The following is a 14,274-nucleotide window of genomic DNA, read 5'->3' as shown; positions in this document are numbered from 1 at the left end:
CTCCTATAAGAATCTCTCCCTTATCATCTCCCAGAGAGGTCATTTCCCTATGGTAGCCCCCACCACCACTACCACCACATCTCTGATAATGCTGCTTATCACTGATATACACCTGTCCCTGCTTTTTTTCTACATTTGCCCATGCTCTCTCACTCCTCAGATGCCAGTTGCCCCTAGCGGCTCCCACTCCACCCTCCTTTTCATATATAAAAATTAGTTTTTTCAAATACTAAATTTTCTAGCCCTTATCATTTGACATGACCCTGGAGCATTACACTCATCTCTATTCCCCTCCTTCTTGCCTCCTTACCCCATTTATGTAAGTTCCTATATTGTAATGCAGTCTCACAAAAACAAAAAAGCATTTCTTTATCTGTAAGCTGAGCGTTACTAAATTATGTCCAAAATGATCCCTGTCTACCTCTTCAATGTTACCTCTACCAGATTTCCACCTTCACTCTTGTCACCATGAGAACATTTATAAAGAAGTATCTTAGTGTTTTCTTTGTTGTCACTTTGTTACTGTTGTCCTTGACTGCCACATTTATTCACTCCTGCATTTCTGTTGTTTTGGCTGCTAGAGAAGCAAATAATCTCTTCAGTTCTGGTTTTCTTTCTAAAAATATTTCAATTGCTTTCTTAATAGTGAATGCCCATCTTTTTTGCTGTTTTGTTAAGGCCAGATTTGTAGGGTAAGTCACCCTGTGTTGCATCTGAAGCTCCATACTCTTTGGAACACATTCTTTCATTCCCTTCTACATTTTCTAGTTGGTGCACAATAGTCTTCCATTATTTCAAATGTCCTTTCCCTTAAATTTGAAAGTATTTCTCCTGATCATTTGCAACTGAATAAATTTAAACACTGCATGTCTTGGAGTTTCCAGCATTATTTTGTTGTTGTATATTTGTTTATTTCCTTTTCTCCTGGAGGTAATCTGTGAATTCTTTCTATTAGAATTTCATTGTCTATGAGCAGATGTTCTGGGCAGTTCTATTTTATCATTTCCTTCATTATCATTCTGGTGTTATGTCTTGTGGTGTTCTTCTGGATAACCTATGATTCTTAGGTTGTCTCTACGTGTGCCTTTAAAATCTATGTTTTGCTTGGATAATGTGCATATACTCTTCTAATGTTCTTAGTTTTTTGCTTCACTTCTTTTAGATTGTCCTTCATTTCTGCATATTTGCCTTTCCAATCTAATGACTTTTCTCTTGTTTCTTTGGTGAGGCTTGCCATTGAAGATACAAGTTTTCTACTTTACTCATTTTTTTTTCTGTACAGGACAAATTCCACATTCATAATTCTCATTTCTCTTTTAGTACACTCAAGAACTGCATTTCCACAGGGTCCTGTGTCTCATCAAGTGTTGGATCATTTTCCTTCATTTTTTTCAGAAGTTATTCATAGATGCCTGAACTTATTAGATCTCGAAATAATTTTCTTTCTGTTGTTACTATTTTCCCTTTTGGTTTGTCTATGTTTATGATTTTTGAGTTTTCTTTCTGAAATCTTTGGTATTTTTGATCTTTCCATGACTATTTTCCTTATCACTTACTTTCTGACTCCCTTATCACTAGCTTTCAGACTCCCTCCCCCATTTGTGGTTTCCTTTGGGTTAGATCTCAAAATATCTCAGCCTCTTTCAATACTGAACAATTCATGGTTCAACAGCCTAGGTCTCTGTCTCAACTGCCTTCTGGGTGGTCAGATTGGTCTCAGTTAGATGCAGTGGTGTTTTCCTCAGGCTCAATGGAGTGGTAGAGAGTCCCTCCACACACATGATGTCCTGTCCTGGTAACCTGTCCCACTCTCACTGCTCTTCAGTTCTCAGGTGCAGCACTGACAATTCAGAGTTTTACAGAAATATTTTCCCCAGTACTGACAGTTTAGGGATTTGCAGTGATGGTACATCCAGGTTACAGTCCCTACCAGACTTTTGCCTCTAAAGGGCTGCAGTCAAGCTGGCTGTCGAGGCCCAAGTACTCTTCCACAACCTGAAGCTGGGGCCTCCATGACACTGGAAAAAGGGTGAGAAGACTGGCATGTGAGTTAGTTTTATCTTAATCCTGTGTTGGGTTCTTGGGTCTACAAGTACAACCCTGTTGCCAGTGGTACAGGAAGTAGGGAAATAGTGCTGAGTGAGTTCAGGGTTAGTGTTAATTCATGAGTTTTAGATCTTTTTGTTTTTATCCTCTTTTTGATTCTGGGAAAATATATCTCTAAATTTTGATTTTGATCATGGAGACGGCTTAAATTGCTTTATCTTTGGCGCACAGTTTCTGTTTTGTAGAGGTTTGAAAAGTCATGAGGATCAGAGAAAATGTCCCCATCTTGTTGCATGTGTAACAGGGATTTTTCTTTAAAAGACTTAGAATTCTCCTGTGAATCAATCAGGACCAGTTGTTTCCTCTCCCCACCCCCCCACCCCTGGAAGTTCCTTTATAGAAAGATCTATTTCCTTTTCTAAGATTGGGTCATGTAAGGTCTCGAGCTAGTCTTCCAAATTTGGATATTTAAACATTTTAAAGTATTCCAATTTTTCTTTAGTGTTCTCAATTTTATTAGCATATTACTGTGCATAATATGTTCTGGTTATTCTCTTTATTTCTTCTGGTTTTGTTCTGATTTCACCTTGCTCATTTGCTATTTTATTGATTTGATTTTTTGTTGTCTTCTTTTTAATCAGATTAGCTATGGGTTTATCAATTTTGTCTTTTCAAAGAATCAGATTTTATCATTTTAATGGAATTTTTCTATTTTGCTTTTAATCTTTAAAATCTCATTCTTTGTGCTTAATTTAGGTTTATTTTTGACTTTCTGATCTTTTGAAATTCATATTCATTAATCTAGTCTTCTTCAAATTTATTGATGTAGGTTTATAAGAATATAATTTTTCCCCTATCAACTGCTTTAGCTGCATCCCAGAAATTTTGGTATTATCTTTCCATCATCTATTTTTATGATGTGTTTATTGACCCTCTTATTATTTAGGATTTCATTGTTAAGTCTCCATTTGGGTCTATATCTTTTGTTTGTGGTCCCTGAACCAATTACTATTTTTATTGTGTTATGAGCTGTAAAAGCTACATCAACTAATTGCTGCCTTTTTATACTTTTTGTAATATCTCTGTGCCTTAAGACAGTCAATTTTTACAAAAGTTCCTTTCGGTGCTGAGAAATATATACATATATATTCTTTTGCAGTCTTATTCAGAAGACACCGTAAGTCTTTTAACTTTAATTTCTCCAGCAATTTGTTCAGTTCCCTTATCTTTCTGTAACACTTATCCAATACTGAGAGAGATATTGAAGTCTTCTACTACTTTGGTGTTATTATCTATATCTTCCTGTAGTTCACACTTCCTTTATAAATTTGGAGCCTAAGGGATTTAGAGCATGTCACTTTATTGGTTTGCTATGGTTCTTTTCAGCAGAATGTAGTCCACTTGTTTATTCCTTTTTTTTTTAATGCTTTTGCTTTGTCAGCAGGATGACAATCCCTGGTTTTTTTGGATTCACTTGATGCACAGCAAATTTCTTTCCACTTCCTCAATTTTATTTTGTGCGGGTTTTTTTTAAATGTGTTTCTTCTAAGCAACAGCTATTTTCCCTCTCTTCTACTAAAAAACAATATTATGTTTCTTCAGTTACTTTATATTCCCTTCATCACTGATCTCCTCATGTCATATATTACCCCTCTTCCTTTGTAGTTTTGCTTATTAGTTCCTTTTTCTTTTTGGCTTTTATCTAGATATTTAATTCTTCCTTCATGTTTTTGTTTTCTTTTCAGTTAATCAAGTAGATTTCCCTCTTCCACTCCTATTCCTTAGGTTAGGTTTTTGTTTTGTTTTTCATCTTGTGCAGCCCTTTCTATAAAGGATTTCTCTCACCCTTTTCATTATCCATCCTGTCAACTCTAGACCCACATTCTCTAATTTACAAACCCTACAATTATCTAGTCTCTCTCTATTCATGTTACTCCTCATGCCATCCAAATTTCAAGGTATCCATTGAGGACTCTACCCCCTATATAGTTTCTGTCACTGTCTTGCAGGGTATGACCCTTGGATTTTCTTTTCCATTATACTTCACTCCAGAACAATGCCAATTATTGCAGGTGTTAGAGAGGACACTGACCTACAGTAGGTCCCCCTTACCACATCCCTGACTGGGCAGCCCACCATTGATCTATACCCTGCTCATGTTGTCATTTTCTCCCTGTTTGTCTCAAAATCTCTTCCTTGAGTCCAAGCCTTCCCACTCCTCCAGGTCCTAGTTGCCCCCAGAGGTTTCAATTACCCCCCTCACCAAGGTGGGATGACTAAACTTTTCTTGGACCAAATCCTCTAGACCATACTCAGTCTGGGGTCCCCATTCCCCTTCACAGAACATCTCTTTTTACAAACAAAAACATTCATCAGTGGAAGCCCTTCCCACCACAAAAACAAGGCCTCCTTCCTACTATGATAAAAATCTGCTTTCTCACAGCCATACATTGCTACTGGAAAAACCACAGCTTTGGCTAAACAGTCTTTTGTCAGCAAGGTGATGTCTCCAATTTTTTTTATGCTGTCCAAATTTTTCATAGCTTTCCTTCCAAGAAGCAAACATCTTTTAATTTCATGGATGCAGTCACCATCTACATTGATCTTTGAGCCCAAGAAAACGAAATCTGATACTGCTTCTATTTCTTCTTCTATCTGCCAAGAAGTAATGGGACCAATTGCAAGATCTGAGTTTGCTTTTTTTTTATGTTAAGCTTCAAGCCAGCCTTTACACTCTTCTCCTTCACCCTCATCAAGAGCTTCTTAATTCTTCACTTTCTGTCATCAGAATATCTGAGATTGTTGATATTTTTCTCAGCAACCTCAATTCCCAGCTTTTGATTCATCCAGCCTGGCATTCCATATGATGTACTCTGCATGTAAGTTAAATAAATAAGGTGACAATATAAAGCCTTGTCATACTCATTTTCCAATCTTAAACCAAAGATAACCCTATATATAGACATCACCAGATGGTCAATATAGAAATCAGATTATATACTTTGCAGCCAAAGGTGGAAAAGCTCTGTACAAGCATATCTCAGAAATATTGTGGGTTTGGTCCCAGACCACTGCAATAAAGAGAATATTGCAATAAAATGAATCACATTTTTTTGTTTCCCAGTGTATATAAAAATTATGTTTATGCTATATTGTAGTCCATTAAGTGTGAAACAGTATTATGTCTAAAAATGTATTTAATTTAAAAATACTTTATTGCTAAAAAGAAAAAAATGCTAATGATTATCTGAGTCTTCAACAAGTCGTAATCTTTTTGTTGGTGGAGGGTCTTACCTTGATGTTGATGGCTGCTGACTGATCAGGGTGGTGGTTGCTAAAAGTTTGGGTAGCTGTAGCAATATCGTAAAATAGACAATGACGTTTGCTGCATAGATTGACTCTTCCTTGTATCTCAAGGAATAGGGAGATTTGGGGAGAGGGAGAGAAACTGAGAAATAGCCAGTCACTGGAGCAGTCAGAACACACACAGAACAGATATCTATTAAGTTCGCCATCTCATATTGGGTTCATGGCATCCCAAAACAATGACAATAGTAGCATCAAAGATCACTGATTACAGATTACCATAACAGATGTAATAATAATGAAAAAGTTTGAAATATTGCAAGAATTACCAAAATGTGACACAGAGACACGATATGAGCACATGATATTGGAAAAATGGTGCCAGTAGACTTGCTTGATGCAGGGCTGCCACAAACCTTCAATTTGTAAAAACAAAACAAAACAAAACAAAAACTCCAATATCTGCAGAGTGCAATTAAAGCAAAGCACAATAGACCAATGCCTGCACAGTCAGTTAAAACAAGACCTGGAGCTGACTGTAGCTCAGATCACGAGCTTCTTATTGCAAAATTCAGATTTAAATTGAAGAAAGTAGGGAAAGCTGTCAGACCATATAGATAACGACCTAAATAACATCTGATTGGTTGGTACAGCTTAAATCAGTTACTTCCCAGGTAGACCAACATCCTATGACTAACATCCTCTGGAAAGTACTGTGATGGGCAAACATCCTATCACCAGATTGACTCATATCCTCTGTAAAGTCCCATAGCTGGCCATTTCTGGGGGGACAGGAAGTTTACGGTTCATGCTAGTTCTTAGAACTATTGTGATTGGAAAGTACTGAGAAAAGGGGAACTAGGAACAAGGAACCTAGAGTTATTTTCCTCTGTTTCTTATGTTATCAGGCAGTCTGCAAGATGTATGTGGCAAGCTACCAAGGGAGAGGAAGCAACTGAAGTTACCAGCATAAGGGAGCTAACTCATACAATGAAGAGGTCCAACCAATACATTTACTAATTAAGCCCAGTGAAATGGAGTGGTGTGAATCTTATTAAGAATCAATCAGCTCACTAAGCACTAATGATCAATCAATGCTAATGATCAATCAATTTTCAATCCAACATTCCTTCTCCCCTTTTTCATTCCTTCCTCATCCACTCACCTATAGATTCTTTTCTTACTGAGACCACAGAGTTCTCATTTCTAGTCCTCAGTTTGACCTGGGAGCATACACATTACTCTCTGCTCCTTTGCTCCCCTCCCCCACTTCCATGTATCCTCTTAAAACTTTTTTTGCCTATAGGCAGGGTATTGCCAGTTTCTGTCCCTAATGCCCTAGACCTGCTTCTTCATTGTGACATTCACCAGACTTATGCCTTCACCCCTGTCTTCTTGGGTACCTTTAGAAATGTCTCCAATTGGTTTCTCTGTTGTCACTCTGCTGCTGTTGACGTCCTTGTACACTGCATTTATTCACTCCTTGCATTGTTTGTAGTGTTAGGGAAGCAAATCTCTTCAGTTCTGGTTTTCTTTCTTGAAATGTTTCAAATACCTTTTTATTTTTGAAAGCCCATCTTTTTTTCCTGTATAGTTAAATTCAGATTTGCAGGGTAGGTGACCCTGAGTTAGCTGCATCCTAAACTCCATAACTCTTTCTATCACAAGATTTCATTCCCTCCAATGTTTCCCAATGAGTGGATGATAGTCTTTTATTATTCAAATTTCCTTTCCTTTGTGTTTGAAGGTCTTTCTCCTGATAAGTTGCAGAAATTTTTTCTGAATTAAATTGTTAAATTTAGCCACTTTGTGTCTTAAAGCATGTAGCCTTGGCTTTTTTTTTTTTTCTGGAGGCAATCTGTAAATTCTTTCAATCAGTATTTCATTTTCTGTCTTCAGAAGTTCTGAGCAGTTCTCCTGTATTATTTTTCATTCATTATGGTATTCAGGGTTTTTTGTCTTATGTTCATCTGGGATACTTATGGTTATCTAAGTTATCTCTATGTATCCTGTCTTTAAGATTAGTTTCTTTTGCTTGCATAGTGTGCATATTTTCTTTTAATGTTATTAAGTTTTTTTTTAATTATTCTTCTAGGTTGTTGTAAGGGAAACTGAGGAGATTCTCCCCAGTCCCTCCCATGACCACCTCATGACCTGACATAAGGAATGTAATTTAAAGTTAGTAGGCGTGACCAGGAGCACCAAGGGAACAGTACATCAAAGAACAAACAAACTATGTTACCAGGGCAGAACGACTCTTATCTCAAGAAAAACGTGTACGTGCTCAAGGATCTGGCCCATCCTTGGATTCGTACATAAAAAATAGGCATCTGGAGCTTTGGCCAAGTTCCACCTTTGTTCTAAGGTTGCTTTCCCTCAGTTTACATAGATATAAAAAGGGCCATTTGGGAAAGGGTCTTTTGGAGGTTTTCGCTTCAGAGATGGGGACTCTCACTTCATTGACTTTCCCAACCAGGACCCTGAGTCTTCCCCGGTAGCTGTGTCAGGTGTTGGAGTTCGCCTGGCTGGTGATGTATCTATTCTTTCTTTGTTTTATTTCTATTCTTTCTTTGTTCTATTTTGATTATCATTCACTGGATCATATATATATATATGTACATTATTTTAATTCCTATTTCTCTGTCTCCTTAAGCATTATCAAATAAACCCTAATGACTTGTTAAGTTTGTATCGAGTGCGTGTCATTGTGTCTCAAGATCCAAACCGAAAGTGAAAGTACTGTGTAGACCATAATCCTTTTTGATTACAGTTGTCCTTTACTTTGGTATATTTGTATTTCCAATTTATTATTTTCTCTTGTTTCTTTGGTAAGACTTTTCATTGGAGATTCTGCTTTTTCTATTCTGCCCATTACTTTTTCTGTGTAGAACACAAATTTTGCTCTTATCATTCTCATTTCTCTTTTGAAGCACTCAGGAATAGCATGTCATGGTTCCATGTTCTCACATTTCACAGGGTCCTCTGCCTCATTAAGTGTTGGATCATTTTCCTTTGTTTTGCAATTTATTCATAAATGCCTGAATTTAATAAACCTGGATTCCAATTTCCTTCTCTTGTTAATGTTTTTTCCAATCTGTTTATGTTCACATCTTTGAATTTTCTTCTTACCAGGATCTTTGATAATTTCAGTCTCCTCCTCCCCCTCCCTTTATTTTCCCCTATTGCTCACATTCTCACTCTCTCTCTCCTCTGAAGGTGATTTCCTTGCAGGTTGGATCTCAAAGTGTCTCAGCCTCCTTCCATATCTGGCAATCCATGGTTCAACAGCCTAGGTGTTTCTACCCCAAGTGACTTGTGGGTAGACAGAACTGGCTTCAGCTGGATGCTTTTTCCTTCAGACTTAGTGGAGTGCTTCACATACTTACTCTCTTCACCCCTATCCCCAACATACATGGTATCCGACACATTCCTTCTGTTTCTTAGTTATCTCCCAGTACAAGCAAATCAGAAATTACTCCTCTCTCTATCTTTAGCTTCTAAATGGGGTGTTTGGGGTGTTTAGGGAGGACTAGCACCTCTGGTATGAGGCCTTATTGAGCCCTTTTCAGGGCTGCTCATCCACCTTTGGTATCCACCTGTCACCCAACTCTAACTTGTGGTTCTACAAAGCTGTAGCATGTGCAGCAGCCACAATCTGGTAAAATCATCTCAGCAGATGGGCTAAACCAGGTTGAGGATAAACCAACAGGCCTCAAAAACCCATTGGTGAGTTAGGGGGATGACTACCTTCCGCTGATGAAATAGGCAGATGAGAACAATTTGTTTCAATTGCTATGAAAATAGCTGAGGCAGGTTCTATGGAGCTTAGAGCTTGGTCATTAAAGACACCAAGGCTATCCACTGCATCTCCAGCCACTGGCAGTTACCTTGACTTTTGTCTTGCCACTGTATAATGATGACTCGGAAAACACAGTGAGGCTGACAACTCTGAGCAACTCTGCTTCACTTATATGCAACTCACGCATGAATCAAGACAGCATCTATTTTACCATCTTTTACCTACCTCAAAATCCTGTGGCAACAGGCAAGTAATGAAGCAGCAGGTGGGGATACAATGCGAGCTAGAGTCACAACCCTGCACACAGGCAGCCCAAGCTACAGGGTCATCTTCTCATTGGACTGAAGCAGCATTGGGACTCAGCAGCAACCTGGGTGTCTGAGCAGACTTTTTCAAGGACTGCATTGTTCACCTCTTGGTGTGAGAAAGGGGCTAGAAAAAAGTGCCCTAAAAATTGTGTTGCACCCAACCCTAGCTTGCTTATTGAAGCAGGCAGGGATTTTATCTTATGTTTGAAACACAAAAAAAATGTACAACAACTTCTGTGAAGATGATTCCACTTCCCGTCAGTACATGGAATGCGTGCACACTTATAGACATGAAATCCAGTAGACTTGAAAGAAGAACAGCTCTTGTTGGGAGAGAACTCAGCAAGTATTACATCCTAATAGCAGCCCTGAGTGAAACAAGGCTGGCAAATGGAGACCAGCTTACAAGAAGCTGGAGCCAGACACATATTTTTCTGGAGTGACCACAGTGATAGGGAATACCGTGATGCTGGCATAGATTTTGCAATCAAAACGAATCTATTCAACAAGCTTATATGCCTCCCAAAAAGGAGATTCATGACAGTGCAACTGCCACTTGCAGGAAAGTGCTAGGCCACGATCATCAGTGTGTATGCTCTCACATGACAAACCCTGATGAGGTCAAAGAAAAATTTTATGAAGACCTGGAGACCCTCATCATCAATGTGCTGAGAGGACAAGCTTATATTTCTGGGTAACTTTGATGCCAGAGTAAGCCAAGACTATAAGACATGGTAGGAAGTGCTTAGAGGCACGGAGTCTGAAAGAGCAACAGCATTTAATAGACTATGTCATCATAAAGAGAAGAGACAGATAGGATGTGAGAGTGATAAAGGTGATGTATGGCAAAGAATGCTGGACTGATTATACACTTATCCTCTCCAAGCTAAATATTCACATTCAACAAAAGCAGTAGTCTCAAGGCAAGATGACTACCAAAAGACTTAAATGTCAACAGATTAGAGCACGTCCCTGAGCATGAACAGTCTGTTGTTCTTGGAGGGAAAGGTGAGCCAATACATGGTTGGCAACAGTGGAGCAGAAAAGGAGTGGGCCAATTCCAGACATTTGGTGTAGAACACCACATTTACTCATCTAGGCCCGAATAGTGAGAAACATCAAGATTGGTGTGATGAAAATGATGGGTAAATTCAGAAGCAGCTAAATGAAAAATGAAAACTCCATAGGATTTACCAACAGGTCTGTCTCTAAGAAGGCAGTGTTTAACTCCATCAAAAGTAAAATGAAAGTGAAACCTAGAGAGATGCAGGATTCTTGACTCAGTAAGAAAGACAGATGAAATTCAGTTTTATACTGAGAATAACGATTCAAAGTGCTTTCATGATGCCCTGAAGTCTATTTATAGGCCAAAGATATATGGTTTATCCCAACTACTCAGGGCTAATGGAGTCACATTGATTAGTGATATAGACATGCTCCTGGAGAGATAAGCTGACCATTTCCATAGTGTTCTCAACAGGCTATCATCAATCAATGCTGAAGCCATTGACCGTTTACCTCAGGTTGAAGTCAATCCCTCTTTACCCAAACTACCACCTGAAGAAGAGGTTTTGAATGTCGTTTGGCTCCTCTAGTGTGGCAAAATGCCTGGTGCTGACTCCATCCCAGTTGAGATTTACAAGACAAGGTTACATGGCAAGAAGAAGTTATCCCCCAGGAGTTCAAGGATACCTTCATTGTCCATTTCTATGAAAGAAAGGAAAATAGGTTGTCCTGTGACAATCACAGACCCTCCCTCTCTCAGTCATTGCTGGCAAGATTCGTGCCAGAGTCTTCCTTAATAGGTTGATCCTTCACCTGGAAGATAGTCATCTACCTGAGAGTTAGTGTGGCTTCAGAAAGGGCTGAGGAACTGTTGATACGTATGGTGTTTGCTGATCAACAACTTAAGAAGAGATGCCAGGAGCAGAACAGACATTCATAGATCTAATGAAGGCCTTTAACACTGTCAATCGTGAGGGCTTGTGGAAAATTATGTCAAAATATGGTTGCCTGGAGAAATTCACCAATATTGTAACTCGATTTCATGACAGCATGCTTGCTTGGGTTCTGGATAATGGACAACGCTCTTGTACTTTCTCAATCACCTAAGGAGTGATGTGGGGCTGTGTACTTGCTCCCATGATTTTTAACATGATATTTTCTGTGATGTTGTCAGATGCCTTCAATGAGGATAAAAATGGCGTCGAGGTCAGCTACTGCACTCATGGTAAATTATTTAACTTGAAAAGGTTACAAATCAAGACTAAAGTGGAGTAAGAGTTAGTGCCAAATTTTTGTTTGCAGATGATTATGCTCTCAATGTAGCCTCTGGGGCTGAGGTGCAACAAAGTATGGATCAGTTCTCTGCTGTTTGTGCTAATTTTAGCCTAACAACACCAAGAAAACAGTCTCCACCAGCCAGCCCCATACCATCCAGACATGGAACCATCAGTTATAGCAAATGGAGAAATTTTGAATGCTGTGGATAAGTTCACTTCTCTTCACAGTATATTTTCCAGGGATGTACACACAGATGATGAGGTTAATGCATGCATTGCCAGACCTAGTTCAGTGTTTGGGAGACTCTGAAGGAAAGTGTGGGAGTGAAAAGATATTTGATTGCCTACCAAATTTAAGGTCTACAGAGCCATTGTGTTGATTTCATTGTTATATGGCTATGAAACCTGGACAGTATAACACTATTGCAGGAAACTGAATCACTTCCATTTGAATTGTCTAAGGAAGATTCTGAAGATCACTTGGCAAGATAAGGTACCAGACAGTGGGGTCCTTTCTTGAGCTGAACTGCCAAACATTCAAACGCTCCTGCAGAAAGTGCAACTCAGATGGACTGGCCATGCTGTTCAAATGCCAAATGTATGTTCGCCTAAAAGACTATTTTATAGAGAAATCACACAGGGCAAGTGCAATAGAAGGACATTCTCAAGGTTTCTCTAAAAAACTTTGGAATCAATTGTGAGGCATGGGAGACACTGGCACAGACCTGCATAGCATGGTGTGCCCACATCAAAGAAGGTGTTATGCTTTAAGGATTAAGTAGAATTTCAGTAGCTCAAAAGAAACACTGTGGAAGAGCTTTCCGACCTCATATTGGTCTGATTAGCCACAGTCAGACACACTATACCTTGGCCCCAACATAATAATACCATTTTGGTCTTCTTCAAGAAGGAAGGACATAACCAACCAACCAGCAAAGCCCCAAAGGAAAATACAACTTGGTCACTGAGTCAACTAACATTCATTCTAATAGGAGAAGAAATAAGTATCCTCTCAAACCCTAAAATGCCCCCATTGACTCTTCATCTTCTGTATTCGGTCATTTGCCCCATCTTGTTGATTGTCCCTTGGCAATATTTCTCTCATCCACTTCCTTTTCTCTATACATATAGCCACCACTTTAGTTCAAGATCTCATCACCCTTCAGCAGGACTATTTCATTAGCTTCCTAACTGATCCTGAAGAGCACAAGGAGAAAGAAAGTAGTTCCTGTCCTGCTCAACAAATTACCCTATGTCAAACTGTAGACCTAAGTTCCTCTTATAAAATCCTCCTGCTTCCCTTGAATGGCCTAACACTCATTTCTCAACTTCCCAAAGAAAGTAGCAGAAGGGCCTCTTCTACTTCTTTGCCTATATTGTTGTTCTAAAGTTGGGGAGGGGGGAATCTTGTATATCTACATCCCCTAAGGCTGTAATATCCTGTGTATCTGTAACTTTTTGTTCAACTGTAGTTGCTGCCCCAAGCTTCCATATCTCTGCTGTCCAATTCATTCCTAACACAGCTAGCAAAGTTTTACTCTTAATGCACAAGTCTGATCATTTTACTTATCTGCTCAAAAAAGCTCCCTTGGCTCAATATTACCTCTAGGATCAAATACAAGCTCCTCAGCTTAGCATTTAAAGCCCTTCACAATCTGACTCCAGTATACCTTAGAGGGCTGCTTTTCACACCCTCTAGGTTCCAGTCTAACTGGCCTACTTCTTGTTTCTCATACACCATAGTTTATCTCCAAGCCTTTGCAAAGACTGTCCCCTAGGTCTGAAATGCACTTCAGTCCCACCTCCAACTCTTAGAATCAAAGCTCAGCTCAAGTACTATCTCCATTTTGTTCATCACCTCTAAGCCCCTAATGCCTTCCTCCCCCTATTATTTGTGTTTGCTTTGTAACAGATTGTAAGTTACTTAAAGGCAGAGACAGGTTTTGTTTTTGCAGCCCCAGCACCAAGTCCAGCACCTAAATGTTTAATAGATACCTACAGATTTGCATTTTTCTGAACACCTTCACATAAAGGCTTTGATAGAGTAGGGGCCAGAGAAGCAGCTACAATTAGGGCTTTGTTTCCATTGTGACTCAGAGAGAAAAAGATCCTATACCAGGGAGAGTAAGGATGTATGAGAATTCCCCACTGAACTTTGCACAATCAAGTTCTATTGTTCTGTTGGAGCTGTGCACACGCACACTCCCTATACAAAAACCTGAATTGTTCCAGTTGGAGCTACGCTCACGCACACATGCACCCCCCCGCCTTACACGTATATACATAAATTTTGTCACGGTTAGAGCTGCGCACACACACATACACACATACTGCAAACACACAGAAAAGTTCTAATGTTCCAGTTGGAGTTGTCCACACACATTCATCCACACCACACACAGTTCTATTTCCTCCTCTACACACACACACACACACACACACACACACATACACACACACTTCTAGTGTCCCAGATGGATTTGCATACACATGCACACACATTCATCCACACCACACACAGTTCTATTTCCCA

The sequence above is a fragment of the Vombatus ursinus genome, unplaced genomic scaffold, assembly GCF_900497805.2.
Source record: "Vombatus ursinus unplaced genomic scaffold, bare-nosed wombat genome assembly UNPS02014832.1, whole genome shotgun sequence".
Taxonomy (NCBI): Eukaryota; Metazoa; Chordata; class Mammalia; order Diprotodontia; family Vombatidae; genus Vombatus; species Vombatus ursinus.
Note: the sequence above shows the minus strand (reverse complement) of the source record.